At 46.1% G+C, this 23,879-nt stretch overlaps 35 non-coding genes and 36 pseudogenes across 35 annotated transcripts; all 71 read left to right on the forward strand.

The window, feature by feature from the left end:
- Positions 1-294: 294 nt before the first annotated feature.
- On the forward strand, positions 295-403 carry LOC138495625 (5S ribosomal RNA; annotated as a pseudogene).
- Positions 404-509: 106 nt separating this feature from the next.
- On the forward strand, positions 510-628 carry LOC138493577 (5S ribosomal RNA). The gene has a single exon (XR_011276587.1). It is a non-coding gene; the product is annotated as a 5S ribosomal RNA (ribosomal RNA).
- Positions 629-734: 106 nt separating this feature from the next.
- Positions 735-844, forward strand: LOC138495253 (5S ribosomal RNA; annotated as a pseudogene).
- A 106-nt stretch (positions 845-950) lies between these two features.
- Positions 951-1,069, forward strand: LOC138494416 (5S ribosomal RNA). The gene has a single exon (XR_011277348.1). It is a non-coding gene; the product is annotated as a 5S ribosomal RNA (ribosomal RNA).
- Positions 1,070-1,544: 475 nt separating this feature from the next.
- Positions 1,545-1,653, forward strand: LOC138495904 (5S ribosomal RNA; annotated as a pseudogene).
- Positions 1,654-1,759: 106 nt separating this feature from the next.
- On the forward strand, positions 1,760-1,875 carry LOC138494672 (5S ribosomal RNA; annotated as a pseudogene).
- Positions 1,876-1,981: 106 nt separating this feature from the next.
- On the forward strand, positions 1,982-2,100 carry LOC138493619 (5S ribosomal RNA). The gene has a single exon (XR_011276625.1). It is a non-coding gene; the product is annotated as a 5S ribosomal RNA (ribosomal RNA).
- Positions 2,101-2,206: 106 nt separating this feature from the next.
- LOC138493975 (5S ribosomal RNA) lies at positions 2,207-2,325 on the forward strand. The gene has a single exon (XR_011276948.1). It is a non-coding gene; the product is annotated as a 5S ribosomal RNA (ribosomal RNA).
- Positions 2,326-2,431: 106 nt separating this feature from the next.
- Positions 2,432-2,540, forward strand: LOC138495185 (5S ribosomal RNA; annotated as a pseudogene).
- A 106-nt stretch (positions 2,541-2,646) lies between these two features.
- LOC138494617 (5S ribosomal RNA) lies at positions 2,647-2,765 on the forward strand. Its single transcript, XR_011277531.1, has one exon. It is a non-coding gene; the product is annotated as a 5S ribosomal RNA (ribosomal RNA).
- Positions 2,766-3,240: 475 nt separating this feature from the next.
- On the forward strand, positions 3,241-3,349 carry LOC138495905 (5S ribosomal RNA; annotated as a pseudogene).
- Positions 3,350-3,455: 106 nt separating this feature from the next.
- On the forward strand, positions 3,456-3,574 carry LOC138493616 (5S ribosomal RNA). Its single transcript, XR_011276622.1, has one exon. It is a non-coding gene; the product is annotated as a 5S ribosomal RNA (ribosomal RNA).
- Positions 3,575-3,680: 106 nt separating this feature from the next.
- LOC138494555 (5S ribosomal RNA) lies at positions 3,681-3,799 on the forward strand. The gene has a single exon (XR_011277474.1). It is a non-coding gene; the product is annotated as a 5S ribosomal RNA (ribosomal RNA).
- Positions 3,800-4,274: 475 nt separating this feature from the next.
- On the forward strand, positions 4,275-4,383 carry LOC138495906 (5S ribosomal RNA; annotated as a pseudogene).
- A 105-nt stretch (positions 4,384-4,488) lies between these two features.
- On the forward strand, positions 4,489-4,607 carry LOC138493480 (5S ribosomal RNA). The gene has a single exon (XR_011276499.1). It is a non-coding gene; the product is annotated as a 5S ribosomal RNA (ribosomal RNA).
- Positions 4,608-4,713: 106 nt separating this feature from the next.
- LOC138494427 (5S ribosomal RNA) lies at positions 4,714-4,832 on the forward strand. The gene has a single exon (XR_011277358.1). It is a non-coding gene; the product is annotated as a 5S ribosomal RNA (ribosomal RNA).
- Positions 4,833-5,307: 475 nt separating this feature from the next.
- On the forward strand, positions 5,308-5,416 carry LOC138495907 (5S ribosomal RNA; annotated as a pseudogene).
- Positions 5,417-5,522: 106 nt separating this feature from the next.
- Positions 5,523-5,641, forward strand: LOC138495687 (5S ribosomal RNA). The gene has a single exon (XR_011277632.1). It is a non-coding gene; the product is annotated as a 5S ribosomal RNA (ribosomal RNA).
- A 106-nt stretch (positions 5,642-5,747) lies between these two features.
- On the forward strand, positions 5,748-5,866 carry LOC138494470 (5S ribosomal RNA). Its single transcript, XR_011277397.1, has one exon. It is a non-coding gene; the product is annotated as a 5S ribosomal RNA (ribosomal RNA).
- A 691-nt stretch (positions 5,867-6,557) lies between these two features.
- LOC138495700 (5S ribosomal RNA) lies at positions 6,558-6,676 on the forward strand. The gene has a single exon (XR_011277633.1). It is a non-coding gene; the product is annotated as a 5S ribosomal RNA (ribosomal RNA).
- Positions 6,677-6,782: 106 nt separating this feature from the next.
- LOC138495286 (5S ribosomal RNA) lies at positions 6,783-6,891 on the forward strand (annotated as a pseudogene).
- A 690-nt stretch (positions 6,892-7,581) lies between these two features.
- LOC138493697 (5S ribosomal RNA) lies at positions 7,582-7,700 on the forward strand. The gene has a single exon (XR_011276696.1). It is a non-coding gene; the product is annotated as a 5S ribosomal RNA (ribosomal RNA).
- Positions 7,701-7,807: 107 nt separating this feature from the next.
- Positions 7,808-7,916, forward strand: LOC138495487 (5S ribosomal RNA; annotated as a pseudogene).
- A 465-nt stretch (positions 7,917-8,381) lies between these two features.
- LOC138495908 (5S ribosomal RNA) lies at positions 8,382-8,490 on the forward strand (annotated as a pseudogene).
- Positions 8,491-8,596: 106 nt separating this feature from the next.
- LOC138494674 (5S ribosomal RNA) lies at positions 8,597-8,712 on the forward strand (annotated as a pseudogene).
- A 106-nt stretch (positions 8,713-8,818) lies between these two features.
- On the forward strand, positions 8,819-8,937 carry LOC138494573 (5S ribosomal RNA). Its single transcript, XR_011277491.1, has one exon. It is a non-coding gene; the product is annotated as a 5S ribosomal RNA (ribosomal RNA).
- Positions 8,938-9,043: 106 nt separating this feature from the next.
- LOC138495140 (5S ribosomal RNA) lies at positions 9,044-9,152 on the forward strand (annotated as a pseudogene).
- Positions 9,153-9,627: 475 nt separating this feature from the next.
- LOC138495911 (5S ribosomal RNA) lies at positions 9,628-9,736 on the forward strand (annotated as a pseudogene).
- Positions 9,737-9,842: 106 nt separating this feature from the next.
- On the forward strand, positions 9,843-9,958 carry LOC138494675 (5S ribosomal RNA; annotated as a pseudogene).
- Positions 9,959-10,065: 107 nt separating this feature from the next.
- Positions 10,066-10,174, forward strand: LOC138495130 (5S ribosomal RNA; annotated as a pseudogene).
- A 106-nt stretch (positions 10,175-10,280) lies between these two features.
- LOC138497042 (5S ribosomal RNA) lies at positions 10,281-10,399 on the forward strand. The gene has a single exon (XR_011278469.1). It is a non-coding gene; the product is annotated as a 5S ribosomal RNA (ribosomal RNA).
- A 106-nt stretch (positions 10,400-10,505) lies between these two features.
- On the forward strand, positions 10,506-10,624 carry LOC138494182 (5S ribosomal RNA). The gene has a single exon (XR_011277135.1). It is a non-coding gene; the product is annotated as a 5S ribosomal RNA (ribosomal RNA).
- Positions 10,625-11,303: 679 nt separating this feature from the next.
- Positions 11,304-11,422, forward strand: LOC138494602 (5S ribosomal RNA). Its single transcript, XR_011277517.1, has one exon. It is a non-coding gene; the product is annotated as a 5S ribosomal RNA (ribosomal RNA).
- A 106-nt stretch (positions 11,423-11,528) lies between these two features.
- Positions 11,529-11,637, forward strand: LOC138495015 (5S ribosomal RNA; annotated as a pseudogene).
- A 106-nt stretch (positions 11,638-11,743) lies between these two features.
- LOC138494374 (5S ribosomal RNA) lies at positions 11,744-11,862 on the forward strand. Its single transcript, XR_011277310.1, has one exon. It is a non-coding gene; the product is annotated as a 5S ribosomal RNA (ribosomal RNA).
- A 475-nt stretch (positions 11,863-12,337) lies between these two features.
- Positions 12,338-12,446, forward strand: LOC138495627 (5S ribosomal RNA; annotated as a pseudogene).
- A 106-nt stretch (positions 12,447-12,552) lies between these two features.
- On the forward strand, positions 12,553-12,670 carry LOC138494440 (5S ribosomal RNA). Its single transcript, XR_011277370.1, has one exon. It is a non-coding gene; the product is annotated as a 5S ribosomal RNA (ribosomal RNA).
- Positions 12,671-12,776: 106 nt separating this feature from the next.
- On the forward strand, positions 12,777-12,895 carry LOC138493777 (5S ribosomal RNA). Its single transcript, XR_011276769.1, has one exon. It is a non-coding gene; the product is annotated as a 5S ribosomal RNA (ribosomal RNA).
- A 106-nt stretch (positions 12,896-13,001) lies between these two features.
- Positions 13,002-13,110, forward strand: LOC138495155 (5S ribosomal RNA; annotated as a pseudogene).
- A 106-nt stretch (positions 13,111-13,216) lies between these two features.
- Positions 13,217-13,335, forward strand: LOC138495096 (5S ribosomal RNA; annotated as a pseudogene).
- A 475-nt stretch (positions 13,336-13,810) lies between these two features.
- Positions 13,811-13,919, forward strand: LOC138495912 (5S ribosomal RNA; annotated as a pseudogene).
- A 106-nt stretch (positions 13,920-14,025) lies between these two features.
- LOC138493570 (5S ribosomal RNA) lies at positions 14,026-14,144 on the forward strand. The gene has a single exon (XR_011276581.1). It is a non-coding gene; the product is annotated as a 5S ribosomal RNA (ribosomal RNA).
- Positions 14,145-14,250: 106 nt separating this feature from the next.
- LOC138495097 (5S ribosomal RNA) lies at positions 14,251-14,369 on the forward strand (annotated as a pseudogene).
- A 475-nt stretch (positions 14,370-14,844) lies between these two features.
- On the forward strand, positions 14,845-14,953 carry LOC138495913 (5S ribosomal RNA; annotated as a pseudogene).
- Positions 14,954-15,059: 106 nt separating this feature from the next.
- LOC138493572 (5S ribosomal RNA) lies at positions 15,060-15,178 on the forward strand. The gene has a single exon (XR_011276582.1). It is a non-coding gene; the product is annotated as a 5S ribosomal RNA (ribosomal RNA).
- A 106-nt stretch (positions 15,179-15,284) lies between these two features.
- Positions 15,285-15,403, forward strand: LOC138494556 (5S ribosomal RNA). The gene has a single exon (XR_011277475.1). It is a non-coding gene; the product is annotated as a 5S ribosomal RNA (ribosomal RNA).
- A 472-nt stretch (positions 15,404-15,875) lies between these two features.
- LOC138495914 (5S ribosomal RNA) lies at positions 15,876-15,984 on the forward strand (annotated as a pseudogene).
- A 106-nt stretch (positions 15,985-16,090) lies between these two features.
- LOC138493481 (5S ribosomal RNA) lies at positions 16,091-16,209 on the forward strand. The gene has a single exon (XR_011276500.1). It is a non-coding gene; the product is annotated as a 5S ribosomal RNA (ribosomal RNA).
- Positions 16,210-16,315: 106 nt separating this feature from the next.
- LOC138494628 (5S ribosomal RNA) lies at positions 16,316-16,434 on the forward strand (annotated as a pseudogene).
- A 472-nt stretch (positions 16,435-16,906) lies between these two features.
- Positions 16,907-17,015, forward strand: LOC138495915 (5S ribosomal RNA; annotated as a pseudogene).
- Positions 17,016-17,121: 106 nt separating this feature from the next.
- On the forward strand, positions 17,122-17,240 carry LOC138493573 (5S ribosomal RNA). The gene has a single exon (XR_011276583.1). It is a non-coding gene; the product is annotated as a 5S ribosomal RNA (ribosomal RNA).
- A 106-nt stretch (positions 17,241-17,346) lies between these two features.
- LOC138493892 (5S ribosomal RNA) lies at positions 17,347-17,465 on the forward strand. Its single transcript, XR_011276872.1, has one exon. It is a non-coding gene; the product is annotated as a 5S ribosomal RNA (ribosomal RNA).
- A 475-nt stretch (positions 17,466-17,940) lies between these two features.
- Positions 17,941-18,049, forward strand: LOC138496089 (5S ribosomal RNA; annotated as a pseudogene).
- Positions 18,050-18,155: 106 nt separating this feature from the next.
- Positions 18,156-18,274, forward strand: LOC138494320 (5S ribosomal RNA). The gene has a single exon (XR_011277261.1). It is a non-coding gene; the product is annotated as a 5S ribosomal RNA (ribosomal RNA).
- A 475-nt stretch (positions 18,275-18,749) lies between these two features.
- Positions 18,750-18,858, forward strand: LOC138495916 (5S ribosomal RNA; annotated as a pseudogene).
- A 106-nt stretch (positions 18,859-18,964) lies between these two features.
- Positions 18,965-19,083, forward strand: LOC138494630 (5S ribosomal RNA; annotated as a pseudogene).
- Positions 19,084-19,555: 472 nt separating this feature from the next.
- Positions 19,556-19,664, forward strand: LOC138495917 (5S ribosomal RNA; annotated as a pseudogene).
- A 106-nt stretch (positions 19,665-19,770) lies between these two features.
- On the forward strand, positions 19,771-19,889 carry LOC138493932 (5S ribosomal RNA). Its single transcript, XR_011276909.1, has one exon. It is a non-coding gene; the product is annotated as a 5S ribosomal RNA (ribosomal RNA).
- A 106-nt stretch (positions 19,890-19,995) lies between these two features.
- LOC138493893 (5S ribosomal RNA) lies at positions 19,996-20,114 on the forward strand. The gene has a single exon (XR_011276873.1). It is a non-coding gene; the product is annotated as a 5S ribosomal RNA (ribosomal RNA).
- A 475-nt stretch (positions 20,115-20,589) lies between these two features.
- LOC138495918 (5S ribosomal RNA) lies at positions 20,590-20,698 on the forward strand (annotated as a pseudogene).
- Positions 20,699-20,804: 106 nt separating this feature from the next.
- On the forward strand, positions 20,805-20,923 carry LOC138495712 (5S ribosomal RNA). The gene has a single exon (XR_011277634.1). It is a non-coding gene; the product is annotated as a 5S ribosomal RNA (ribosomal RNA).
- A 106-nt stretch (positions 20,924-21,029) lies between these two features.
- LOC138494680 (5S ribosomal RNA) lies at positions 21,030-21,148 on the forward strand (annotated as a pseudogene).
- Positions 21,149-21,254: 106 nt separating this feature from the next.
- On the forward strand, positions 21,255-21,373 carry LOC138494709 (5S ribosomal RNA; annotated as a pseudogene).
- A 106-nt stretch (positions 21,374-21,479) lies between these two features.
- LOC138495724 (5S ribosomal RNA) lies at positions 21,480-21,598 on the forward strand. The gene has a single exon (XR_011277635.1). It is a non-coding gene; the product is annotated as a 5S ribosomal RNA (ribosomal RNA).
- Positions 21,599-21,704: 106 nt separating this feature from the next.
- Positions 21,705-21,813, forward strand: LOC138495107 (5S ribosomal RNA; annotated as a pseudogene).
- Positions 21,814-21,919: 106 nt separating this feature from the next.
- On the forward strand, positions 21,920-22,038 carry LOC138493930 (5S ribosomal RNA). The gene has a single exon (XR_011276907.1). It is a non-coding gene; the product is annotated as a 5S ribosomal RNA (ribosomal RNA).
- Positions 22,039-22,144: 106 nt separating this feature from the next.
- On the forward strand, positions 22,145-22,263 carry LOC138494257 (5S ribosomal RNA). Its single transcript, XR_011277203.1, has one exon. It is a non-coding gene; the product is annotated as a 5S ribosomal RNA (ribosomal RNA).
- Positions 22,264-22,905: 642 nt separating this feature from the next.
- LOC138495919 (5S ribosomal RNA) lies at positions 22,906-23,014 on the forward strand (annotated as a pseudogene).
- Positions 23,015-23,120: 106 nt separating this feature from the next.
- Positions 23,121-23,229, forward strand: LOC138495161 (5S ribosomal RNA; annotated as a pseudogene).
- Positions 23,230-23,335: 106 nt separating this feature from the next.
- Positions 23,336-23,454, forward strand: LOC138493405 (5S ribosomal RNA). Its single transcript, XR_011276431.1, has one exon. It is a non-coding gene; the product is annotated as a 5S ribosomal RNA (ribosomal RNA).
- A 106-nt stretch (positions 23,455-23,560) lies between these two features.
- LOC138494522 (5S ribosomal RNA) lies at positions 23,561-23,679 on the forward strand. Its single transcript, XR_011277444.1, has one exon. It is a non-coding gene; the product is annotated as a 5S ribosomal RNA (ribosomal RNA).
- Positions 23,680-23,879: the final 200 nt, after the last annotated feature.

Here is a 23,879-nt window from a genome sequence, read left to right on the forward strand (position 1 = left end):
AATAAATCTACCTTCACATGTAATGCAGTTCAGAGAATATTGAGTCCATAAAGAGTCTTGAAAGAAAGCCATGGTTGTGTTGGTTGTTCTCTCCAACTCCCTGCAACAGAAACAGGATGGATGGAGTAAAGTTATCCTACCAGACATAGGAGTCCTGAATGGGCCCACAAGTCTTATATATCTCGCCTGATCGAGCCTGATCGGGTGATGAGCGTGGTATCATGTTGCAAGTGGCTTTATGGCTTAGCTTACTAACTGTAAATGCATAAGAGTAATACTCTTAGCATTTCTCAATTTTAGGGCTACACCACAATGAATGCGCCCGATCTCGGAAGCTAAGCAGTTTTGGGCCTAGTTAGTACCTGGATGGGAGACCGCCTGGGAATACCAGGTGCTGTAGGCTTTTTTGTGCTCCATGTTCAGGCAGTGAGCCATTTCTCAATTGGCTTTCAAAACTGCATGGTCTAGCCAACTAGATGCTTAAAGGTACAAATCTCAGAAGACCCAGAGCCTACGGCCACACCACACTGAATGCGCCTGATCTCGTCTGATCTCAAAAGCTAAGCAGTGTCGGGCCTAGTTAGTACCTGGATGGGAGACCGCCTGGGAATACCAGGTGCTGTAGGCTTTCTGGTGCTCCATGTTCAGGCAGTGAGCCATTTCTCAATTGGCTTTCAAAACTGCATGGTCTAGCCAACTAGATGCTTAAAGGTACAAATCTCAGAAGGCCCAGAGCCTACGGCCACACCACACTGAATGCGATCTGATCTCAGAAGCTAAGCAGTGTCGGGCCTAGTTAGTACCTGGATGGGAGACCGCCTGGGAATACCAGGTGCTGTAGGCTTTTTTGTGCTCCATGTTCAGGCAGTGAGCCATTTCTCAATTGGCTTTCAAAACTGCATGGTCTAGCCAACTAGATGCTTAAAGGTACAAATCTCAGAAGGCCCAGAGCCTACGGCCACACCACACTGAATGCGCCTGATCTCGTCTGATCTCAGAAGCTAAGCAGTGTCGGGCCTAGTTAGTACCTGGATGGGAGACCGCCTGGGAATACCAGGTTCTGTAGCCTTTTTTGTGCTCTATGATTAGTAATTGTGCCACTTCTCAATTTCTTTTTAAATTTGCTTATGATTCCAAAATAAATGTATCCCTTTTAATAGCGGAAATGTTGGACAACAACATGAGGGCTGGCGCTACCTATTTACATAAAATTAACATACGGGTAGTGTGTTCATGGGTAATAAATCTACCTTCACATGTAATGCAGTTCAGAGAATATTGAGTCCATAAAGAGTCTTGAAAGAAAGCCATGGTTGTGTTGGTTGTTCTCTCCAACTCCCTGCAACAGAAACAGGATGGATGGAGTAAAGTTATCCAACCAGACATAGGAGTCCTGAATGGGCCCACAAGTCTTATATATCTCGCCTGATCGAGCCTGATCGAGCGCTGATCGGGTGATGAGCGTGGTATCATGTTGCAAGTGGCTTTATGGCTTAGCTTACTAACTGTAAATGCATAAGAGTAATACTCTTCGCATTTCTCAATTTTAGGGCTACACCACAATGAATGCGCCCGATCTCGGAAGCTAAGCAGTTTCGGGCCTAGTTAGTACCTGGATGGGAGACCGCCTGGGAATACCAGGTGCTGTAGGCTTTTTTGTGCTCCATGTTCAGGCAGTGAGCCATTTCTCAATTGGCTTTCAAAACTGCATGGTCTAGCCAACTAGATGCTTAAAGGTACAAATCTCAGAAGGCCCAGAGCCCACGGCCACACCACACTGAATGCGCCTGATCTCTGATCTCAGAAGCTAAGCAGTGTCGGGCCTAGTTAGTACCTGGATGGGAGACCGCCTGGGAATACCAGGTGCTGTAGGCTTTTTTGTGCTCCATGTTCAGGCAGTGAGCCATTTCTCAATTGGCTTTCAAAACTGCATGGTCTAGCCAACTAGATGCTTAAAGGTACAAATCTCAGAAGGCCCAGCGCCTACGGCCACACCACACTGAATGCGCCTGATCTCGTCTGATCTTAGAAGCTAAGCAGTGTCGGGCCTAGTTAGTACCTGGATGGGAGACCGCCTGGGAATACCAGGTGCTGTAGGCTTTTTTGTGCTCCATGTTCAGGCAGTGAGCCATTTCTCAATTGGCTTTCAAAACTGCATGGTCTAGCCAACTAGATGCTTAAAGGTACAAATCTCAGAAGGCCCAGAGCCTACGGCCACACCACACTGAATGCGCCTGATCTCATCTGATCTCGGAAGCTAAGCAGTGTCAGGCCTAGTTAGTACCTGGATGGGAGACCGCCTGGGAATACCAGGTGCTGTAGGCTTTTTTGTGCTCCATGTTCAGGCAGTGAGCCATTTCTCAATTGGCTTTCAAAACTGCATGGTCTAGCCAACTAGATGCTTAAAGGTACAAATCTCAGAAGGCCCAGAGCCTACGGCCACACCACACTGAATGCGTCTGATCTCAGAAGCTAAGCAGTGTCGGGCCTAGTTAGTACCTGGATGGGAGGCCGCCTGGGAATACCAGGTGCTGTAGGCTTTTTTGTGCTCCATGTTCAGGCAGTGAGCCATTTCTCAATTGGCTTTCAAAACTGCATGGTCTAGCCAACTAGATGCTTAAAGGTACAAATCTCAGAAGGCCCAGAGTCTACGGCCACACCACACTGAATGCGCCTGATCTCGTCTGATCTCAGAAGCTAAGCAGTGTCGGGCCTAGTTAGTACCTGGATGGGAGACCGCCTGGGAATACCAGGTTCTTTAGGCTTTTTTGTGCTCTATGATTAGTAATTGTGCCACTTCTCAATTTCTTTTTAAATTTGCTTATGATTCCAAAATAAATGTATCCCTTTTAATAGCGGAAATGTTGGACAACAACATGAGGGCTGGCGCTACCTATTTACATAAAATTAACATACGGGTAGTGTGTTCATGGGTAATAAATCTACCTTCACATGTAATGCAGTTCAGAGAATATTGAGTCCATAAAGAGTCTTGAAAGAAAGCCATGGTTGTGTTGGTTGTTCTCTCCAACTCCCTGCAACAGAAACAGGATGGATGGAGTAAAGTTATCCAACCAGACATAGGAGTCCTGAATGGGCCCACAAGTCTTATATATCTCGCCTGATCGAGCCTGATCCAGCGCTGATCGGGTGATTAGCGTGGTATCATGTTGCAAGTGGCTTTATGGCTTAGCTTACTAACTGTAAATGCAAAAGAGTAATACTCTTAGCATTTCTCAATTTTAGGGCTACACCACAATGAATGCGCCCGATCTCGGAAGCTAAGCAGTTTCGGGCCTAGTTAGTACCTGGATGGGAGACCGCCTGGGAATACCAGGTGCTGTAGGCTTTTTTGTGCTCCATGTTCAGGCAGTGAGCCATTTCTCAATTGGCTTTCAAAACTGCATGGTCTAGCCAACTAGATGCTTAAAGGTACAAATCTCAGAAGGCCCAGAGCCTACAGCCACACCACACTGAATGCGCCTGAACTCGTCTGATCTCAGAAGCTAAGCAGTGTCGGGCCTAGTTAGTACCTGGATGGGAGACCGCCTGGGAATACCAGGTGCTGTAGGCTTTTTTGTGCTCCATGTTCAGGCAGTGAGCCATTTCTCAATTGGCTTTCAAAACTGCATGGTCTAGCCAACTAGATGCTTAAAGGTACAAATCTCAGAAGGCCCAGGGCCTACGGCCACACCACACTGAATGCGCCTGATCTCGTCTGATTTCAGAAGCTAAGCAGTGTCGGGCTTAGTTAGTACCTGGATGGGAGACCGCCTGGGAATACCAGGTTCTGTAGGCTTTTTTGTGCTCTATGATTAGTAATTGTGCCACTTCTCAATTTCTTTTTAAATTTGCTTATGATTCCAAAATAAATGTATCCCTTTTAATAGCGGAAATGTTGGACAACAACATGAGGGCTGGCGCTACCTATTTACATAAAATTAACATACGGGTAGTGTGTTCATGGGTAATAAATCTACCTTCACATGTAATGCAGTTCAGAGAATATTGAGTCCATAAAGAGTCTTGAAAGAAAGCCATGGTTGTGTTGGTTGTTCTCTCCAACTCCCTGCAACAGAAACAGGATGGATGGAGTAAAGTTATCCAACCAGACATAGGAGTCCTGAATGGGCCCACAAGTCTTATATATCTCGCCTGATCGAGCCTGATCCAGCGCTGATCGGGTGATGAGCGTGGTATCATGTTGCAAGTGGCTTTATGGCTTAGCTTACTAACTGTAAATGCAAAAGAGTAATACTCTTAGCATTTCTCAATTTTAGGGCTACACCACAATGAATGCGCCCGATCTCGGAAGCTAAGCAGTTTCGGGCCTAGTTAGTACCTGGATGGGAGACCGCCTGGGAATACCAGGTGCTGTAGGCTTTTTTGTGCTCCATGTTCAGGCAGTGAGCCATTTCTCAATTGGCTTTCAAAACGGCATGGTCTAGCCAACTAGATGCTTAAAGGTACAAATCTCAGAAGCCCAGAGCCTACGGCCACACCACACTGAATGTGCCTGATCTCGTCTGATCTCAGAAGCTAAGCAGTGTCGGGCCTAGTTAGTACCTGGATGGGAGACCGCCTGGGAATACCAGGTGCTGTAGGCTTTTTTGTGCTCCATGTTCAGGCAGTGAGCCATTTCTCAATTGGCTTTCAAAACTGCATGGTCTAGCCAACTAGATGCTTAAAGGTACAAATCTCAGAAGGCCCAGAGCCTACGGCCACACCACACTGAATGCGCCTGATCTCGTCTGATCTCAGAAGCTAAGCAGTGTCAGGCCTAGTTAGTACCTGGATGGGAGACCGCCTGGGAATACCAGGTTCTGTAGGCTTTTTTGTGCTCTATGATTAGTAATTGTGCCACTTCTCAATTTCTTTTTAAATTTGCTTATGATTCCAAAATAAATGTATCCCTTTTAATAGCGGAAATGTTGGACAACAACATGAGGGCTGGCGCTACCTATTTACATAAAATTAACATACGGGTAGTGTGTTCATGGGTAATAAATCTACCTTCACATGTAATGCAGTTCAGAGAATATTGAGTCCATAAAGAGTCTTGAAAGAAAGCCATGGTTGTGTTGGTTGTTCTCTCCAACTCCCTGCAACAGAAACAGGATGGATGGAGTAAAGTTATCCAACCAGACATAGGAGTCCTGAATGGGCCCACAAGTCTTATATATCTCGCCTGATCGAGCCTGATCCAGCGCTGATCGGGTGATGAGCGTGGTATCATGTTGCAAGTGGCTTTATGGCTTAGCTTACTAACTGTAAATGCAAAAGAGTAATACTCTTAGCATTTCTCAATTTTAGGGCTACACCACAATGAATGCGCCCGATCTCGGAAGCTAAGCAGTTTCGGGCCTAGTTAGTACCTGGATGGGAGACCGCCTGGGAATACCAGGTGCTGTAGGCTTTTTTGTGCTCCATGTTCAGGCAGTGAGCCATTTCTCAATTGGCTTTCAAAACGGCATGGTCTAGCCAACTAGATGCTTAAAGGTACAAATCTCAGAAGGCCCAGAGCCTACGGCCACACCACACTGAATGCGCCTGATCTCGTCTGATCTCAGAAGCTAAGCAGTGTCGGGCCTAGTTAGTACCTGGATGGGAGACCGCCTGGGAATACCAGGTGCTGTAGGCTTTTTTGTGCTCCATGTTCAGGCAGTGAGCCATTTCTCAATTGGCTTTCAAAACTGCATGGTCTAGCCAACTAGATGCTTAAAGGTACAAATCTCAGAAGGCCCAGAGCCTACGGCCACACCACACTGAATGCGCCTGATCTCGTCTGATCTCAGAATCTAAGCAGTGTCGGGCCTAGTTAGTACCTGGATGGGAGACCGCCTGGGAATACCAGGTTCTGTAGGCTTTTTTTGTGCTCTATGATTAGTAATTGTGCCACTTCTCAATTTCTTTTTAAATTTGCTTATGATTCCAAAATAAATGTATCCCTTTTAATAGCGGAAATGTTGGACAACAACATGAGGGCTGGCGCTACCTATTTACATAAAATTAACATACGGGTAGTGTGTTCATGGGTAATAAATCTACCTTCACATGTAATGCAGTTCAGAGAATATTGAGTCCATAAAGAGTCTTGAAAGAAAGCCATGGTTGTGTTGGTTGTTCTCTCCAACTCCCTGCAACAGAAACAGGATGGATGGAGTAAAGTTATCCAACCAGACATAGGAGTCCTGAATGGGCCCACAAGTCTTATATATCTCGCCTGATCGAGCCTGATCGAGCGCTGATCGGGTGATGAGCGTGGTATCATGTTGCAAGTGGCTTTATGGCTTAGCTTACTAACTGTAAATGCAAAAGAGTAATACTCTTAGCATTTCTCAATTTTAGGGCTACACCACAATGAATGCGCCCGATCTCGGAAGCTAAGCAGTTTCGGGCCTAGTTAGTACCTGGATGGGAGACCGCCTGGGAATAGCAGGTGCTGTAGGCTTTTTTGTGCTCCATGTTCAGGCAGTGAGCCATTTCTCAATTGGCTTTCAAAACGGCATGGTCTAGCCAACTAGATGCTTAAAGGTACAAATCTCAGAAGGCCCAGAGCCTACGGCCACACCACACTGAATGCGCCTGATCTCGTCTGATCTCAGAAGCTAAGCAGTGTCGGGCCTAGTTAGTACCTGGATGGGAGACCGCCTGGGAATACCAGGTGCTGTAGGCTTTTTTGTGCTCCATGTTCAGGCAGTGAGCCATTTCTCAATTGGCTTTCAAAACTGCATGGTCTAGCCAACTAGATGCTTAAAGGTACAAATCTCAGAAGGCCCAGAGCCTACGGCCACACCACACTGAATGCGTCTGATCTCAGAAGCTAAGCAGTGTCGGGCCTAGTTAGTACCTGGATGGGAGACCGCCTGGGAATACCAGGTTCTGTAGGCTTTTTTGTGCTCTATGATTAGTAATTGTGCCACTTCTCAATTTCTTTTTAAATTTGCTTATGATTCCAAAATAAATGTATCCCTTTTAATAGCGGAAATGTTGGACAACAACATGAGGGCTGGCGCTACCTATTTACATAAAATTAACATACGGGTAGTGTGTTCATGGGTAATAAATCTACCTTCACATGTAATGCAGTTCAGAGAATATTGAGTCCATAAAGAGTCTTGAAAGAAAGCCATGGTTGTGTTGGTTGTTCTCTCCAACTCCCTGCAACAGAAACAGGATGGATGGAGTAAAGTTATCCAACCAGACATAGGAGTCCTGAATGGGCCCACAAGTCTTATATATCTCGCCTGATCGAGCCTGATCGAGCGCTGATCGGGTGATGAGCGTGGTATCATGTTGCAAGTGGCTTTATGGCTTAGCTTACTAACTGTAAATGCAAAAGAGTAATACTCTTAGCATTTCTCAATTTTAGGGCTACACCACAATGAATGCGCCCGATCTCGGAAGCTAAGCAGTTTCGGGCCTAGTTAGTACCTGGATGGGAGACCGCCTGGTAATACCAGGTGCTGTAGGCTTTTTTGTGCTCCATGTTCAGGCAGTGAGCCATTTCTCAATTGGCTTTCAAAACTGCATGGTCTAGCCAACTAGATGCTTAAAGGTACAAATCTCAGAAGGCCCAGAGCCTACGGCCACACCACACTGAATGCGCCTGATCTCGTCCGATCTCAGAAGCTAAGCAGTGTTGGGCCTAGTTAGTACCTGGATGGGAGACCGCCTGGGAATACCAGGTGCTGTAGGCTTTTTTTGTGCTCCATGTTCAGGCAGTGAGCCATTTCTCAATTGGCTTTCAAAACTGCATGGTCTAGCCAACTAGATGCTTAAAGGTACAAATCTCAGAAGGCCCACAGACTACGGCCACACCACACTGAATGCGCCTGATCTCAGAAGCTAAGCAGTATCGGGCCTAGTTAGTACCTGGATGGGAGACCGCCTGGGAATACCAGGTTCTGTAGGCTTTTTTGTGCTCTATGATTAGTAATTGTGCCACTTCTCAATTTCTTTTTAAATTTGCTTATGATTCCAAAATAAATGTATCCCTTTTAATAGCGGAAATGTTGGACAACAACATGAGGGCTGGCGCTACCTATTTACATAAAATTAACATACGGGTAGTGTGTTCATGGGTAATAAATCTACCTTCACATGTAATGCAGTTCAGAGAATATTGAGTCCATAAAGAGTCTTGAAAGAAAGCCATGGTTGTGTTGGTTGTTCTCTCCAACTCCCTGCAACAGAAACAGGATGGATGGAGTAAAGTTATCCAACCAGACATAGGAGTCCTGAATGGGCCCACAAGTCTTATATATCTCGCCTGATCGAGCGCTGATCGGGTGATGAGCGTGGTATCATGTTGCAAGTGGCTTTATGGCTTAGCTTACTAACTGTAAATGCATAAGAGTAATACTCTTAGCATTTCTCAATTTTAGGGCTACACCACAATGAATGCGCCCGATCTCGGAAGCTAAGCAGTTTCGGGCCTAGTTAGTACCTGGATGGGAGACCGCCTGGGAATACCAGGTGCTGTAGGCTTTTTTGTGCTCCATGTTCAGGCAGTGAGCCATTTCTCAATTGGCTTTCAAAACTGCATGGTCTAGCCAACTAGATGCTTAAAGGTACAAATCTCAGAAAGCCCAGAGCCCACGGCCACACCACACTGAATGCGCCTGATCTCTGATCTCAGAAGCTAAGCAGTGTCGGGCCTAGTTAGTACCTGGATGGGAGACCGCCTGGGAATACCAGGTGCTGTAGGCTTTTTTGTGCTCCATGTTCAGGCAGTGAGCCATTTCTCAATTGGCTTTCAAAACTGCATGGTCTAGCCAACTAGATGCTTAAAGGTACAAATCTCAGAAGGCCCAGAGCCTACGGCCACACCACACTGAATGCGCCTGATCTCGTCTGATCTCAGAAGCTAAACAGTGTCGGGCCTAGTTAGTACCTGGATGGGAGACTGCCTGGGAATACCAGGTGCTCTAGGCTTTCTGGTGCTCCATGTTCAGGCAGTGAGCCATTTCTCAATTGGCTTTCAAAACTGCATGGTCTAGCCAACTAGATGCTTAAAGGTACAAATCTCAGAAGGCCCACAGCCTACGGCCACACCACACTGAATGCGCCTGATCTCAGAAGCTAAGCAGTGTCGGGCCTAGTTAGTACCTGGATGGGAGACCGCCTGGGAATACCAGGTTCTGTAGGCTTTTTTGTGCTCTATGATTAGTAATTGTGCCACTTCTCAATTTCTTTTTAAATTTGCTTATGATTCCAAAATAAATGTATCCCTTTTAATAGCGGAAATGTTGGACAACAACATGAGGGCTGGCGCTACCTATTTACATAAAATTAACATACGGGTAGTGTGTTCATGGGTAATAAATCTACCTTCACATGTAATGCAGTTCAGAGAATATTGAGTCCATAAAGAGTCTTGAAAGAAAGCCATGGTTGTGTTGGTTGTTCTCTCCAACTCCCTGCAACAGAAACAGGATGGATGGAGTAAAGTTATCCAACCAGACATAGGAGTTCTGAATGGGCCCACAAGTCTTATATATCTCGCCTGATCTCGCCTGATCGAGCGCTGATCGGGTGATGAGTCTGGTATCATGTTGCAAGTGGCTTTATGGCTTAGCTTACTAACTGTAAATGCATAAGAGTAATACTCTTAGCATTTCTCAATTTTAGGGCTACACCACAATGAATGCGCCCGATCTCGGAAGCTAAGCAGTTTCGGGCCTAGTTAGTACCTGGATGGGAGACCGCCTGGGAATACCAGGTGCTGTAGGCTTTTTTGTGCTCCATGTTCAGGCAGTGAGCCATTTCTCAATTGGCTTTCAAAACTGCATGGTCTAGCCAACTAGATGCTTAAAGGTACAAATCTCAGAAAGCCCAGAGCCCACGGCCACACCACACTGAATGCGCCTGATCTCTGATCTCAGAAGCTAAGCAGTGTCGGGCCTAGTTAGTACCTGGATGGGAGACCGCCTGGGAATACCAGGTGCTGTAGGCTTTTTTTGTGCTCCATGTTCAGGCAGTGAGCCATTTCTCAATTGCCTTTCAAAACTGCATGGTCTAGCCAACTAGATGCTTAAAGGTACAAATCTCAGAAGGCCCAGAGCCTACGGCCACACCACACTGAATGCGCCTGATCTCAGAAGCTAAGCAGTGTCAGGCCTAGTTAGTACCTGGATGGGAGACCGCCTGGGAATACCAGGTGCTGTAGGCTTTTTTGTGCTCCATGTTCAGGCAGTGAGCCATTTCTCAATTGGCTTTCAAAACTGCATGGTCTAGCCAACTAGATGCTTAAAGGTACAAATCTCAGAAGGCCCAGAGCCTGCGGCCACACCACACTGAATGCGCCTGATCTCGTCTGATCTCAGAAGCTAAGCAGTGTCGGGCCAAGTTAGTACCTGGATGGGAGACCGCCTGGGAATACCAGGTGCTGTAGGCTTTTTTGTGCTCCATGTTCAGGCAGTGAGCCATTTCTCAATTGGCTTTCAAAACTGCATGGTCTAGCCAACTAGATGCTTAAAGGTACAAATCTCAGAAGGCCCAAAGCCTACTGCCACACCACACTGAATGCGCCTGATCTCATCTGATCTCAGAAGCTAAGCAGTGTCGGGCCTAGTTAGTACCTGGATGGGAGACCGCCTGGGAATACCAGGTTCTGTAGGCTTTTTTGTGCTCTATGATTAGTAATTGTGCCACTTCTCAATTTCTTTTTAAATTTGCTTATGATTCCAAAATAAATGTATCCCTTTTAATAGCGGAAATGTTGGACAACAACATGAGGGCTGGCGCTACCTATTTACATAAAATTAACATACGGGTAGTGTGTTCATGGGTAATAAATCTACCTTCACATGTAATGCAGTTCAGAGAATATTGAGTCCATAAAGAGTCTTGAAAGAAAGCCATGGTTGTGTTGGTTGTTCTCTCCAACTCCCTGCAACAGAAACAGGATGGATGGAGTAAAGTTATCCTACCAGACATAGGAGTCCTGAATGGGCCCACAAGTCTTATATATCTCGCCTGATCGAGCCTGATCGGGTGATGAGCGTGGTATCATGTTGCAAGTGGCTTTATGGCTTAGCTTACTAACTGTAAATGCATAAGAGTAATACTCTTAGCATTTCTCAATTTTAGGGCTACACCACAATGAATGCGCCCTATCTCGGAAGCTAAGCAGTTTCGGGCCTAGTTAGTACCTGGATGGGAGACCGCCTGGGAATACCAGGTGCTGTAGGCTTTTTTGTGCTCCATGTTCAGGCAGTGAGCCATTTCTCAATTGGCTTTCAAAACTGCATGGTCTAGTCAACTAGATGCTTAAAGGTACAAATCTCAGACGACCCAGAGCCTACGGCCACACCACACTGAATGCGCCTGATCTCGTCTGATCTCAGAAGCTAAGCAGTGTCAGGCCTAGTTAATACCTGGATGGGAGACCGCCTGGGAATACAGGGTGCTGTAGGCTTTTTTGTGCTCCATGTTCAGGCAGTGAGCCATTTCTCAATTGGCTTTCAAATCTGCATGTTCTAGCCAACTAGATGCTTAAAGGTACAAATCTCAGAAGGCCCAGAGCCTACGGCCACACCACACTGAATGCGTCTGATCTCAGAAGCTAAGCAGTGTCGGGCCTAGTTAGTACCTGGATGGGAGACCACCTGGGAATACCAGGTGCTGTAGGCTTTTTTGTGCTCCATGTTCAGGCAGTGAGCCATTTCTCAATTGGCTTTCAAAACTGCATGGTCTAGCCAACTAGATGCTTAAAGGTACAAATCTCAGAAGGCCCAGAGCCTACGGCCACACCACACTGAATGCGCCTGATCTCGTCTGATCTCAGAAGCTAAGCAGTGTCGGGCCTAGTTAGTACCTGGATGGGAGACCACCTGGGAATACCAGGTTCTGTAGCCTTTTTTGTGCTCTATGATTAGTAATTGTGCCACTTCTCAATTTCTTTTTAAATTTGCTTATGATTCCAAAATAAATGTATCCCTTTTAATAGCGGAAATGTTGGACAACAACATGAGGGCTGGCGCTACCTATTTACATAAAATTAACATACGGGTAGTGTGTTCATGGGTAATAAATTTACCTTCACATGTAATGCAGTTCAGAGAATATTGAGTCCATAAAGAGTCTTGAAAGAAAGCCATGGTTGTGTTGGTTGTTCTCTCCAACTCCCTGCAACAGAAACAGGATGGATGGAGTAAAGTTATCCAACCAGACATAGGAGTCGTGAATGGGCCCACAAGTCTTATATATCTCGCCTGATCGAGCCTGATCGAGCGCTGATCGGGTGATGAGCGTGGTATCATGTTGCAAGTGGCTTTATGGCTTAGCTTACTAACTGTAAATGCAAAAGAGTAATACTCTTAGCATTTCTCAATTTTAGGGCTACACCACAATGAATGCGCCCGATCTCGGAAGCTAAGCAGTTTTGGGCCTAGTTAGTACCTGGATGGGAGACCGCCTGGGAATACCAGGTGCTGTAGGCTTTTTTGTGCTCCATGTTCAGGCAGTGAGCCATTTCTCAATTGGCTTTCAAAACTGCATGGTCTAGCCAACTAGATGCTTAAAGGTACAAATCTCAGAAGGCCCGGAGCCTACGCCACACCACACTGAATGCGCCTGATCTCGTCTGATCTCAGAAGCTAAGCAGTGTCGGGCCTAGTTAGTACCTGGATGGGAGACCGCCTGGGAATACCAGGTGCTGTAGGCTTTTTTGTGCTCCATGTTCAGGCAGTGAGCCATTTCTCAATTGGCTTTCAAAACTGCATGGTCTAGCCAACTAGATGCTTAAAGGTACAAATCTCAGAATGCCCAGAGCCTACGGCCACACCACACTGAATGCGCCTGATCTCTTCTGATCTCAGAAGCTAAGCAGTGTCGGGCCTAGTTAGTACCTGGATGGGAGACTACCTGGGAATACCAGGTGCTGTAGGCTTTTTTGTGCTCCATGTTCAGGCAGTGAGCCATTTCTCAATTGGCATTCAAAACTGCATGGTCTAGCCAACTAGATGCTTAAAGGTACAAATCTCAGAAGGCCCAGAGCCTACGGCCACACCACACTGAATGCGTCTGATCTCAGAAGCTAAGCAGTGTCGGGCCAAGTTAGTACCTGGATGGGAGGCCGCCTGGGAATACCAGGTGCTGTAGGCTTTTTTGTGCTCCATGTTCAGGCAGTGAGCCATTTCTCAATTGGCTTTCAAAACTGCATGGTCTAGCCAACTAGATGCTTAAAGGTACAAATCTCAGAAGGCCCAGAGTCTACGGCCACACCACACTGAATGCGCCTGATCTCGTCTGATCTCAGAAGCTAAGCAGTGTCAGGCCTAGTTAGTACCTGGATGGTAGACCGCCTGGGAATACCAGGTTCTTTAGGCTTTTTTGTGCTCTATGATTAGTAATTGTGCCACTTCTCAATTTCTTTTTAAATTTGCTTATGATTCCAAAATAAATGTATCCCTTTTAATAGCGGAAATGTTGGACAACAACATGAGGGCTGGCGCTACCTATTTACATAAAATTAACATACGGGTAGTGTGTTCATGGGTAATAAATCTACCTTCACATGTAATGCAGTTCAGAGAATATTGAGTCCATAAAGAGTCTTGAAAGAAAGCCATGGTTGTGTTGGTTGTTCTCTCCAACTCCCTGCAACAGAAACAGGATGGATGGAGTAAAGTTATCCAACCAGACATAGGAGTCCTGAATGGGCCCACAAGTCTTATATATCTCGCCTGATCGAGCCTGATCCAGCGCTGATCGGGTGATGAGCGTGGTATCATGTTGCAAGTGGCTTTATGGCTTAGCTTACTAACTGTAAATGCAAAAGAGTAATACTCTTAGCATTTCTCAATTTTAGGGCTACACCACAATGAATGCGCCCGATCTCGGAAGCTAAGCAGTTTCGGGCCTAGTTAGTACCTGGATGGGAGACCGCCTGGGAATACCAGGTGCTGTAGGCTTTTTTGTGCTCCATGTTCAGGCAGTGAGCCATTTCTCAATTGGCTTTCAAAACTGCATGGTCTAGCCAACTAGATGCTTAAAGGTACAAATCTCAGAAGGCCCAGAGCCTACGGCCACACCACACTGAATGCGCCTGAACTCGTCTGATCTCAGAAGCTAAGCAGTGTCGGGCCTAGTTAGTACCTGGATGGGAGACCGCCTGGGAATACCAGGTGCTGTAGGCTTTTTTGTGCTCCATGTTCAGGCAGTGAGCCATTTCTCAATTGGCTTTCAAAACTGCATGGTCTAGCCAACTAGATGCTTAAAGGTACAAATCTCAGAAGGCCCAGAGTCTACGGCCACACCACACTGAATGCGCCTGATCTCGTCTGATCTCAGAAGCTAAGCAGTGTCAGGCCTAGTTAGTACCTGGATGGTAGACCGCCTGGGAATACCAGGTTCTTTAGGCTTTTTTGTGCTCTATGATTAGTAATTGTGCCACTTCTCAATTTCTTTTTAAATTTGCTTATGATTCCAAAATAAATGTATCCCTTTTAATAGCGGAAATGTTGGACAACAACATGAGGGCTGGCGCTACCTATTTACATAAAATTAACATACGGGTAGTGTGTTCATGGGTAATAAATCTACCTTCACATGTAATGCAGTTCAGAGAATATTGAGTCCATAAAGAGTCTTGAAAGAAAGCCATGGTTGTGTTGGTTGTTCTCTCCAACTCCCTGCAACAGAAACAGGATGGATGGAGTAAAGTTATCCAACCAGACATAGGAGTCCTGAATGGGCCCACAAGTCTTATATATCTCGCCTGATCGAGCCTGATCCAGCGCTGATCGGGTGATGAGCGTGGTATCATGTTGCAAGTGGCTTTATGGCTTAGCTTACTAACTGTAAATGCAAAAGAGTAATACTCTTAGCATTTCTCAATTTTAGGGCTACACCACAATGAATGCGCCCGATCTCGGAAGCTAAGCAGTTTCGGGCCTAGTTAGTACCTGGATGGGAGACCGCCTGGGAATACCAGGTGCTGTAGGCTTTTTTGTGCTCCATGTTCAGGCAGTGAGCCATTTCTCAATTGGCTTTCAAAACTGCATGGTCTAGCCAACTAGATGCTTAAAGGTACAAATCTCAGAAGGCCCAGAGCCTACGGCCACACCACACTGAATGCGCCTGAACTCGTCTGATCTCAGAAGCTAAGCAGTGTCGGGCCTAGTTAGTACCTGGATGGGAGACCGCCTGGGAATACCAGGTGCTGTAGGCTTTTTTGTGCTCCATGTTCAGGCAGTGAGCCATTTCTCAATTGGCTTTCAAAACTGCATGGTCTAGCCAACTAGATGCTTAAAGGTACAAATCTCAGAAGGCCCAGAGCCTACGGCCACACCACACTGAATGCGCCTGATCTCGTCTGATTTCAGAAGCTAAGCAGTGTCGGGCTTAGTTAGTACCTGGATGGGAGACCGCCTGGGAATACCAGGTTCTGTAGGCTTTTTTGTGCTCTATTAGTAATTGTGCCACTTCTCAATTTCTTTTTAAATTTGCTTATGATTCCAAAATAAATGTATCCCTTTTAATAGCGGAAATGTTGGACAACAACATGAGGGCTGGCGCTACCTATTTACATAAAATTAACATACGGGTAGTGTGTTCATGGGTAATAAATCTACCTTCACATGTAATGCAGTTCAGAGAATATTGAGTCCATAAAGAGTCTTGAAAGAAAGCCATGGTTGTGTTGGTTGTTCTCTCCAACTCCCTGCAACAGAAACAGGATGGATGGAGTAAAGTTATCCAACCAGACATAGGAGTCCTGAATGGGCCCACAAGTCTTATATATCTCGCCTGATCGAGCCTGATCCAGCGCTGATCGGGTGATGAGCGTGGTATCATGTTGCAAGTGGCTTTATGGCTTAGCTTACTAACTGTAAATGCAAAAGAGTAATACTCTTAGCAATTCTCAATTTTAGGGCTACACCACAATGAATGCGCCCGATCTCGGAAGCTAAGCAGTTTCGGGCCTAGTTAGTACCTGGATGGGAGACCGCCTGGGAATACCAGGTGCTGTAGGCTTTTTTGTGCTCCATGTTCAGGCAGTGAGCCATTTCTCAATTGGCTTTCAAAACGGCATGGTCTAGCCAACTAGATGCTTAAAGGTACAAATCTCAGAAGGCCCAGAGCCTACGGCCACACCACACTGAATGTGCCTGATCTCGTCTGATCTCAGAAGCTAAGCAGTGTCGGGCCTAGTTAGTACCTGGATGGGAGACCGCCTGGGAATACCAGGTGCTGTAGGCTTTTTTGTGCTCCATGTTCAGGCAGTGAGCCATTTCTCAATTGGCTTTCAAAACTGCATGGTCTAGCCAACTAGATGCTTAAAGGTACAAATCTCAGAAGGCCTAGAGCCTACGGCCACACCACACTGAATGCGCCTGATCTCGTCTGATTTCAGAAGCTAAGCAGTGTCGGGCTTAGTTAGTACCTGGATGGGAGACCGCCTGGGAATACCAGGTTCTGTAGGCGTTTTTGTGCTCTATTAGTAATTGTGCCACTTCTCAATTTCTTTTTAAATTTGCTTATGATTCCAAAATAAATGTATCCCTTTTAATAGCGGAAATGTTGGACAACAACATGAGGGCTGGCGCTACCTATTTACATAAAATTAACATACGGGTAGTGTGTTCATGGGTAATAAATCTACCTTCACATGTAATGCAGTTCAGAGAATATTGAGTCCATAAAGAGTCTTGAAAGAAAGCCATGGTTGTGTTGGTTGTTCTCTCCAACTCCCTGCAACAGAAACAGGATGGATGGAGTAAAGTTATCCAACCAGACATAGGAGTCCTGAATGGGCCCACAAGTCTTATATATCTCGCCTGATCGAGCCTGATCCAGCGCTGATCGGGTGATGAGCGTGGTATCATGTTGCAAGTGGCTTTATGGCTTAGCTTACTAACTGTAAATGCAAAAGAGTAATACTCTTAGCAATTCTCAATTTTAGGGCTACACCACAATGAATGCGCCCGATCTCGGAAGCTAAGCAGTTTCGGGCCTAGTTAGTACCTGGATGGGAGACCGCCTGGGAATACCAGGTGCTGTAGGCTTTTTTGTGCTCCATGTTCAGGCAGTGAGCCATTTCTCAATTGGCTTTCAAAACGGCATGGTCTAGCCAACTAGATGCTTAAAGGTACAAATCTCAGAAGGCCCAGAGCCTACGGCCACACCACACTGAATGCGCCTGAACTCGTCTGATCTCAGAAGCTAAGCAGTGTCGGGCCTAGTTAGTACCTGGATGGGAGACCGCCTGGGAATACCAGGTGCTGTAGGCTTTTTTGTGCTCCATGTTCAGGCAGTGAGCCATTTCTCAATTGGCTTTCAAAACTGCATGGTCTAGCCAACTAGATGCTTAAAGGTACAAATCTCAGAAGGCCCAGAGCCTACGGCCACACCACACTGAATGCGCCTGATCTCGTCTGATCTCAGAAGCTAAGCAGTGTCGGGCCTAGTTAGTACCTGGATGGGAGACCGCCTGGGAATACCAGGTTCTGTAGGCTTTTTTGTGCTCTATGATTAGTAATTGTGCCACTTCTCAATTTCTTTTTAAATTTGCTTATGATTCCAAAATAAATGTATCCCTTTTAATGGCGGAAATGTTGGACAACAACATGAGGGCTGGCGCTACCTATTTACATAAAATTAACATACGGGTAGTGTGTTCATGGGTAATAAATCTACCTTCACATGTAATGCAGTTCAGAGAATATTGAGTCCATAAAGAGTCTTGAAAGAAAGCCATGGTTGTGTTGGTTGTTCTCTCCAACTCCCTGCAACAGAAACAGGATGGATGGAGTAAAGTTATCCAACCAGACATAGGAGTCCTGAATGGGCCCACAAGTCTTATATATCTCGCCTGATCGAGCCTGATCCAGCGCTGATCGGGTGATGAGCGTGGTATCATGTTGCAAGTGGCTTTATGGCTTAGCTTACTAACTGTAAATGCAAAAGAGTAATACTCTTAGCATTTCTCAATTTTAGGGCTAAACCACAATGAATGCGCCCGATCTCGGAAGCTAAGCAGTTTCGGGCCTAGTTAGTACCTGGATGGGAGACCGCCTGGGAATACCAGGTGCTGTAGGCTTTTTTGTGCTCCATGTTCAGGCAGTGAGCCATTTCTCAATTGGCTTTCAAAACTGCATGGTCTAGCCAACTAGATGCTTAAAGGTACAAATCTCAGAAGGCCCAGAGCCTACGGCCACACCACACTGAATGCGCCTGATCTCGTCTGATTTCAGAAGCTAAGCAGTGTCGGGCCTAGTTAGTACCTGGATGGGAGACCGCCTGGGAATACCAGGTTCTGTAGGCTTTTTTGTGCTCTATGATTAGTAATTGTGCCACTTCTCAATTTCTTTTTAAATTTGCTTATGATTCCAAAATAAATGTATCCCTTTTAATAGCGGAAATGTTGGACAACAACATGAGGGCTGGTGATACCTATTTACATAAAATTAACATACGGGTAGTGTGTTCATGGGTAATAAATCTACCTTCACATGTAATGCAGTTCAGAGAATATTGAGTCCATAAAGAGTCTTGAAAGAAAGCCATGGTTGTGTTGTTTGTTCTCTCCAACTCCCTGCAACAGAAACAGGATGGATGGAGTAAAGTTATCCAACCAGACATAGGAGTCCTGAATGGGCCCACAAGTCTTATATATCTCGCCTGATCGAGCCTGATCCAGCGCTGATCGGGTGATGAGCGTGGTATCATGTTGCAAGTGGCTTTATGGCTTAGCTTACTAACTGTAAATGCAAAAGAGTAATACTCTTAGCATTTCTCAATTTTAGGGCTACACCACAATGAATGCGCCCGATCTCGGAAGCTAAGCAGTTTCGGGCCTAGTTAGTACCTGGATGGGAGACCGCCTGGGAATACCAGGTGCTGTAGGCTTTTTTGTGCTCCATGTTCAGGCAGTGAGCATTTTCTCAATTGGCTTTCAAAACTGCATGGTCTAGCCAACTAGATGCTTAAAGGTACAAATCTCAGAAGGCCCAGAGCCTACGGCCACACCACACTGAATGCGCCTGATCTCGTCTGATTTCAGAAGCTAAGCAGTGTCGGGCTTAGTTAGTACCTGGATGGGAGACCGCCTGGGAATACCAGGTTCTGTAGGCGTTTTTGTGCTCTATTAGTAATTGTGCCACTTCTCAATTTCTTTTTAAATTTGCTTATGATTCCAAAATAAATGTATCCCTTTTAATAGCGGAAATGTTGGACAACAACATGAGGGCTGGCGCTACCTATTTACATAAAATTAACATACGGGTAGTGTGTTCATGGGTAATAAATCTACCTTCACATGTAATGCAGTTCAGAGAATATTGAGTCCATAAAGAGTCTTGAAAGAAAGCCATGGTTGTGTTGGTTGTTCTCTCCAACTCCCTGCAACAGAAACAGGATGGATGGAGTAAAGTTATCCAACCAGACATAGGAGTCCTGAATGGGCCCACAAGTCTTATATATCTCGCCTGATCGAGCCTGATCCAGCGCTGATCGGGTGATGAGCGTGGTATCATGTTGCAAGTGGCTTTATGGCTTAGCTTACTAACTGTAAATGCAAAAGAGTAATACTCTTAGCAATTCTCAATTTTAGGGCTACACCACAATGAATGCGCCCGATCTCGGAAGCTAAGCAGTTTCGGGCCTAGTTAGTACCTGGATGGGAGACCGCCTGGGAATACCAGGTGCTGTAGGCTTTTTTGTGCTCCATGTTCAGGCAGTGAGCCATTTCTCAATTGGCTTTCAAAACGGCATGGTCTAGCCAACTAGATGCTTAAAGGTACAAATCTCAGAAGGCCCAGAGCCTACGGCCACACCACACTGAATGCGCCTGATCTCGTCTGATCTCAGAAGCTAAGCAGTGTCGAGCCTAGTTAGTACCTGGATGGGAGACCGCCTGGGAATACCAGGTGCTGTAGGCTTTTTTGTGCTCCATGTTCAGGCAGTGAGCCATTTCTCAATTGGCTTTCAAAACTGCATGGTCTAGCCAACTAGATGCTTAAAGGTACAAATCTCAGAAGGCCCAGAGCCTACGGCCACACCACACTGAATGCGCCTGATCTCGTCTGATCTCAGAAGCTAAGCAGTGTCGGGCCTAGTTAGTACCTGGATGGGAGACCGCCTGGGAATACCAGGTTCTGTAGGCTTTTTTGTGCTCTATGATTAGTAATTGTGCCACTTCTCAATTTCTTTTTAAATTTGCTTATGATTCCAAAATAAATGTATCCCTTTTAATAGCGGAAATGTTGGACAACAACATGAGGGCTGGCGCTACCTATTTCCATAAAATTAACATACGGGTAGTGTGTTCATGGGTAATAAATCTACCTTCACATGTAATGCAGTTCAGAGAATATTGAGTCCATAAAGAGTCTTGAAAGAAAGCCATGGTTGTGTTGGTTGTTCTCTCCAACTCCCTGCAACAGAAACAGGATGGATGGAGTAAAGCTATCCAACCAGACATAGGAGTCCTGAATGGGCCCACAAGTCTTATATATCTCGCCTGATCGAGCCTGATCGAGCGCTGATCGGGTGATGAGCGTGGTATCATGTTGCAAGTGGCTTTATGGCTTAGCTTACTAACTGTAAATGCATAAGAGTAATACTCTTAGCATTTCTCAATTTTAGGGCTACACCACAATGAATGCGCCCGATCTCGGAAGCTAAGCAGTTTCGGGCCTAGTTAGTACCTGGATGGGAGACCGCCTGGGAATACCAGGTGCTGTAGGCTTTTTTGTGCTCCATGTTCAGGCAGGGAGCCATTTCTCAATTGGCTTTCAAAACTGCATGGTCTAGCCAACTAGATGCTTAAAGGTACAAATCTCAGAAGGCCCAGAGCCTACGGCCACACCACACTGAATGCGCCTGATCTCGTCTGATCTCAGAAGCTAAGCAGTGTCGGGCCTAGTTAGTACCTGGATGGGAGACCGCCTGGGAATACCAGGTGCTGTAGGCTTTTTTGTGCTCCATGTTCAGGCAGTGAGCCATTTCTCAATTGGCTTTCAAAACTGCATGGTCTAGCCAACTAGATGCTTAAAGGTACAAATCTCAAAAGGCCCAGAGCCTCCGGCCACACCACACTGAATGCGCCTGATCTCGTCTGATCTCAGAAGCTAAGCAGTGTCGGGCCTAGTTAGTACCTGGATGGGAGACGGCCTGGGAGTACCAGGTGCTGTAGGCTTTTTTGTGCTCCATGTTCAGGCAGTCAGCCATTTCTCAATTGGCTTTCAAAACTGCATGGTCTAGCCAACTAGATGCTTAAAGGTACAAATCTCAGAAAGCCCAGAGCCTCCGGCCACACCACACTGAATGCGCCTGATCTCATCTGATCTCAGAAGCTAAGCAGTGTCGGGCCTAGTTAGTACATGGATGTGAGACCGCCTGGGAATACCAGGTGCTGTAGGCTTTTTTGTGCTCCATGTTCAGGCAGTGAGCCATTTCTCAATTGGCTTTCAAAACTGCATGGTCTAGCCAACTAGATGCTTAAAGGTACAAATCTCAGAATGCCCAGAGCCTACGGCCACACCACACTGAATGCGCCTGATCTCGTCTGATCTCAGAAGCTAAGCAGTGTCGGGCCTAGTTAGTACCTGGATGGGAGACCGCCTGGGAATACCAGGTGCTGTAGGCTTTTTTGTGCTCCATGTTCAGGCAGTGAGCCATTTCTCAATTGGCTTTCAAAACTGCATGGTCTAGCCAACTAGATGATTAAAGGTACAAATCTCAGCAGGCCCAGAGCCTACGGCCACACCACACTGAATGCGCCTGATCTCAGAAGCTAAGCATTGTCGGGCCTAGTTAGTACCTGGATGGGAGACCGCCTGGGAATACCAGGTGCTGTAGGCTTTTTTGTGCTCCATGTTCAGGCAGTGAGCCATTTCTCAATTGGCTTTCAAAACTGCATGGTCTAGCCAACTAGATGCTTAAAGGTACAAATCTCAGAAGGCCCAGAGCCTACGGCCACACCACACTGAATGCGCCTGTTCTCGTCTGATCTCAGAAGCTAAGCAGTGTCGGGCCTAGTTAGTACCTGGATGGGAGACCGCCTGGGAATACCAGGTGCTGTAGGCTTTTTTGTGCTCCATGTTCAGGCAGTGAGCCATTTCTCAATTGGCTTTCAAAACTGCATGGTCTAGCCAACTAGATGTTTAAAGGTACAAATCTCAGAAGGCCCAGAGCCTACGGCCACACCACACTGTATGCGCCTTATCTCGTCTGATCTCAGAAGCTAAGCAGTGTCGGGCCTAGTTAGTACCTGGATGGGAGACCGCCTGGGAATACCAGGTGCTGTAGGCTTTTTTGTGCTCCATGTTCAGGCAGTGAGCCATTTCTCAATTGGCTTTCAAAACTGCATGGTCTAGCCAACTAGATGCTTAAAGGTACAAATCTCAGAAGGCCCAGAGCCTACGGCCACACCACACAGTGTCGGGCCTTGTTAGTACCTGGATGGGAGACCGCCTGGGAATACCAGGTTCTGTAGGCTTTTTTTGTGCTCTATGATTAGTAATTGTGCCACTTCTCAATTTCTTTTTAAATTTGCTTATGATTCCAAAATAAATGTATCCCTTTTAATAGCGGAAATGTTGGACAACAACATGAGGGCTGGCGCTACCTATTTACATAAAATTAACATACGGGTAGTGTGTTCATGAGTAATAAATCTACCTTCACATGTAATGCAGTTCAGAGAATATTGAGTCCATAAAGAGTCTTGAAAGAAAGCCATGGTTGTGTTGGTTGTTCTCTCCAACCCCCTGCAACAGAAACAGGATGGATGGAGTAAAGTTATCCTACCAGACATAGGAGTCCTGAATGGGCCCACAAGTCTTATATATCTCGCCTGATCGGGTGATGAGCGTGGTATCATGTTGCAAGTGGCTTTATGGCTTAGCTTACTAACTGTAAATGCATAAGAGTAATACTCTTAGCATTTCTCAATTTTAGGGCTACACCACAATGAATGCGCCCGATCTCGGAAGCTAAGCAGTTTCGGGCCTAGTTAGTACCTGGATGGGAGACCGCCTGGGAATACCAGGTGCTGTAGGCTTTTTTGTGCTCCATGTTCAGGCAGTGAGCCATTTCTCAATTGGCTTTCAAAACTGCATGGTCTAGCCAACTAGAGGCTTAAAGGTACAAATCTCAGAAGGCCCAGAGCCTACGGCCACACCACACTGAGTGCGTCTGATCTCAGAAGCTAAGCAGTGTCGGGCCTAGTTAGTACCTGGATGGGAGACCGCCTGGGAATACCAGGTGCTGTAGGCTTTTTTGTGCTCCATGTTCAGGCAGTGAGCCATTTCTCAATTGGCTTTCAAAACTGCATGGTCTAGCCAACTAGATGCTTAAAGGTACAAATCTCAGAAGGCCCAGAGCCTACGGCCACACCACACTGAATGCGCCTGATCTCGTCTGATCTCAGAAGCTAAGCAGTGTCGGGCCTAGTTAGTACCTGGATGGGAGACCACCTGGGAATACCAGGTGCTGTAGTCTTTTTTGTGCTCCATGTTCAGGCAGTGAGCCATTTCTCAATTGGCTTTCAAAACTGCATGGTCTAGCCAACTAGATGCTTAAAGGTACAAATCTCAGAAGGCCCAGAGCCTACGGCCACACCACACTGAATGTGCCTGATCTTGTCTGATCTCAGAAGCTAAGCAGTGTCAGGCCTAGTTAGTACCTGGATGGGAGACCGCCTGGGAATACCAGGTGCTGTAGGCTTTTTTGTGCTCTATGATTAGTAATTGTGCCACTTCTCAATTTCTTTTTAAATTTGCTTATGATTCCAAAATAAATGTATCCCTTTTAATAGCGGAAATGTTGGACAACAACATGAGGGCTGGCGCTACCTATTTACATAAAATTAACATACGGGTAGTGTGTTCATGGGTAATAAATCTACCTTCACATGTAATGCAGTT

The sequence above is a fragment of the Ambystoma mexicanum genome, chromosome 10 (genome assembly GCF_040938575.1).
Source record: "Ambystoma mexicanum isolate Mex_15411 chromosome 10, UKY_AmexF1_1, whole genome shotgun sequence".
NCBI classification, from domain to species: Eukaryota; Metazoa; Chordata; class Amphibia; order Caudata; family Ambystomatidae; genus Ambystoma; species Ambystoma mexicanum.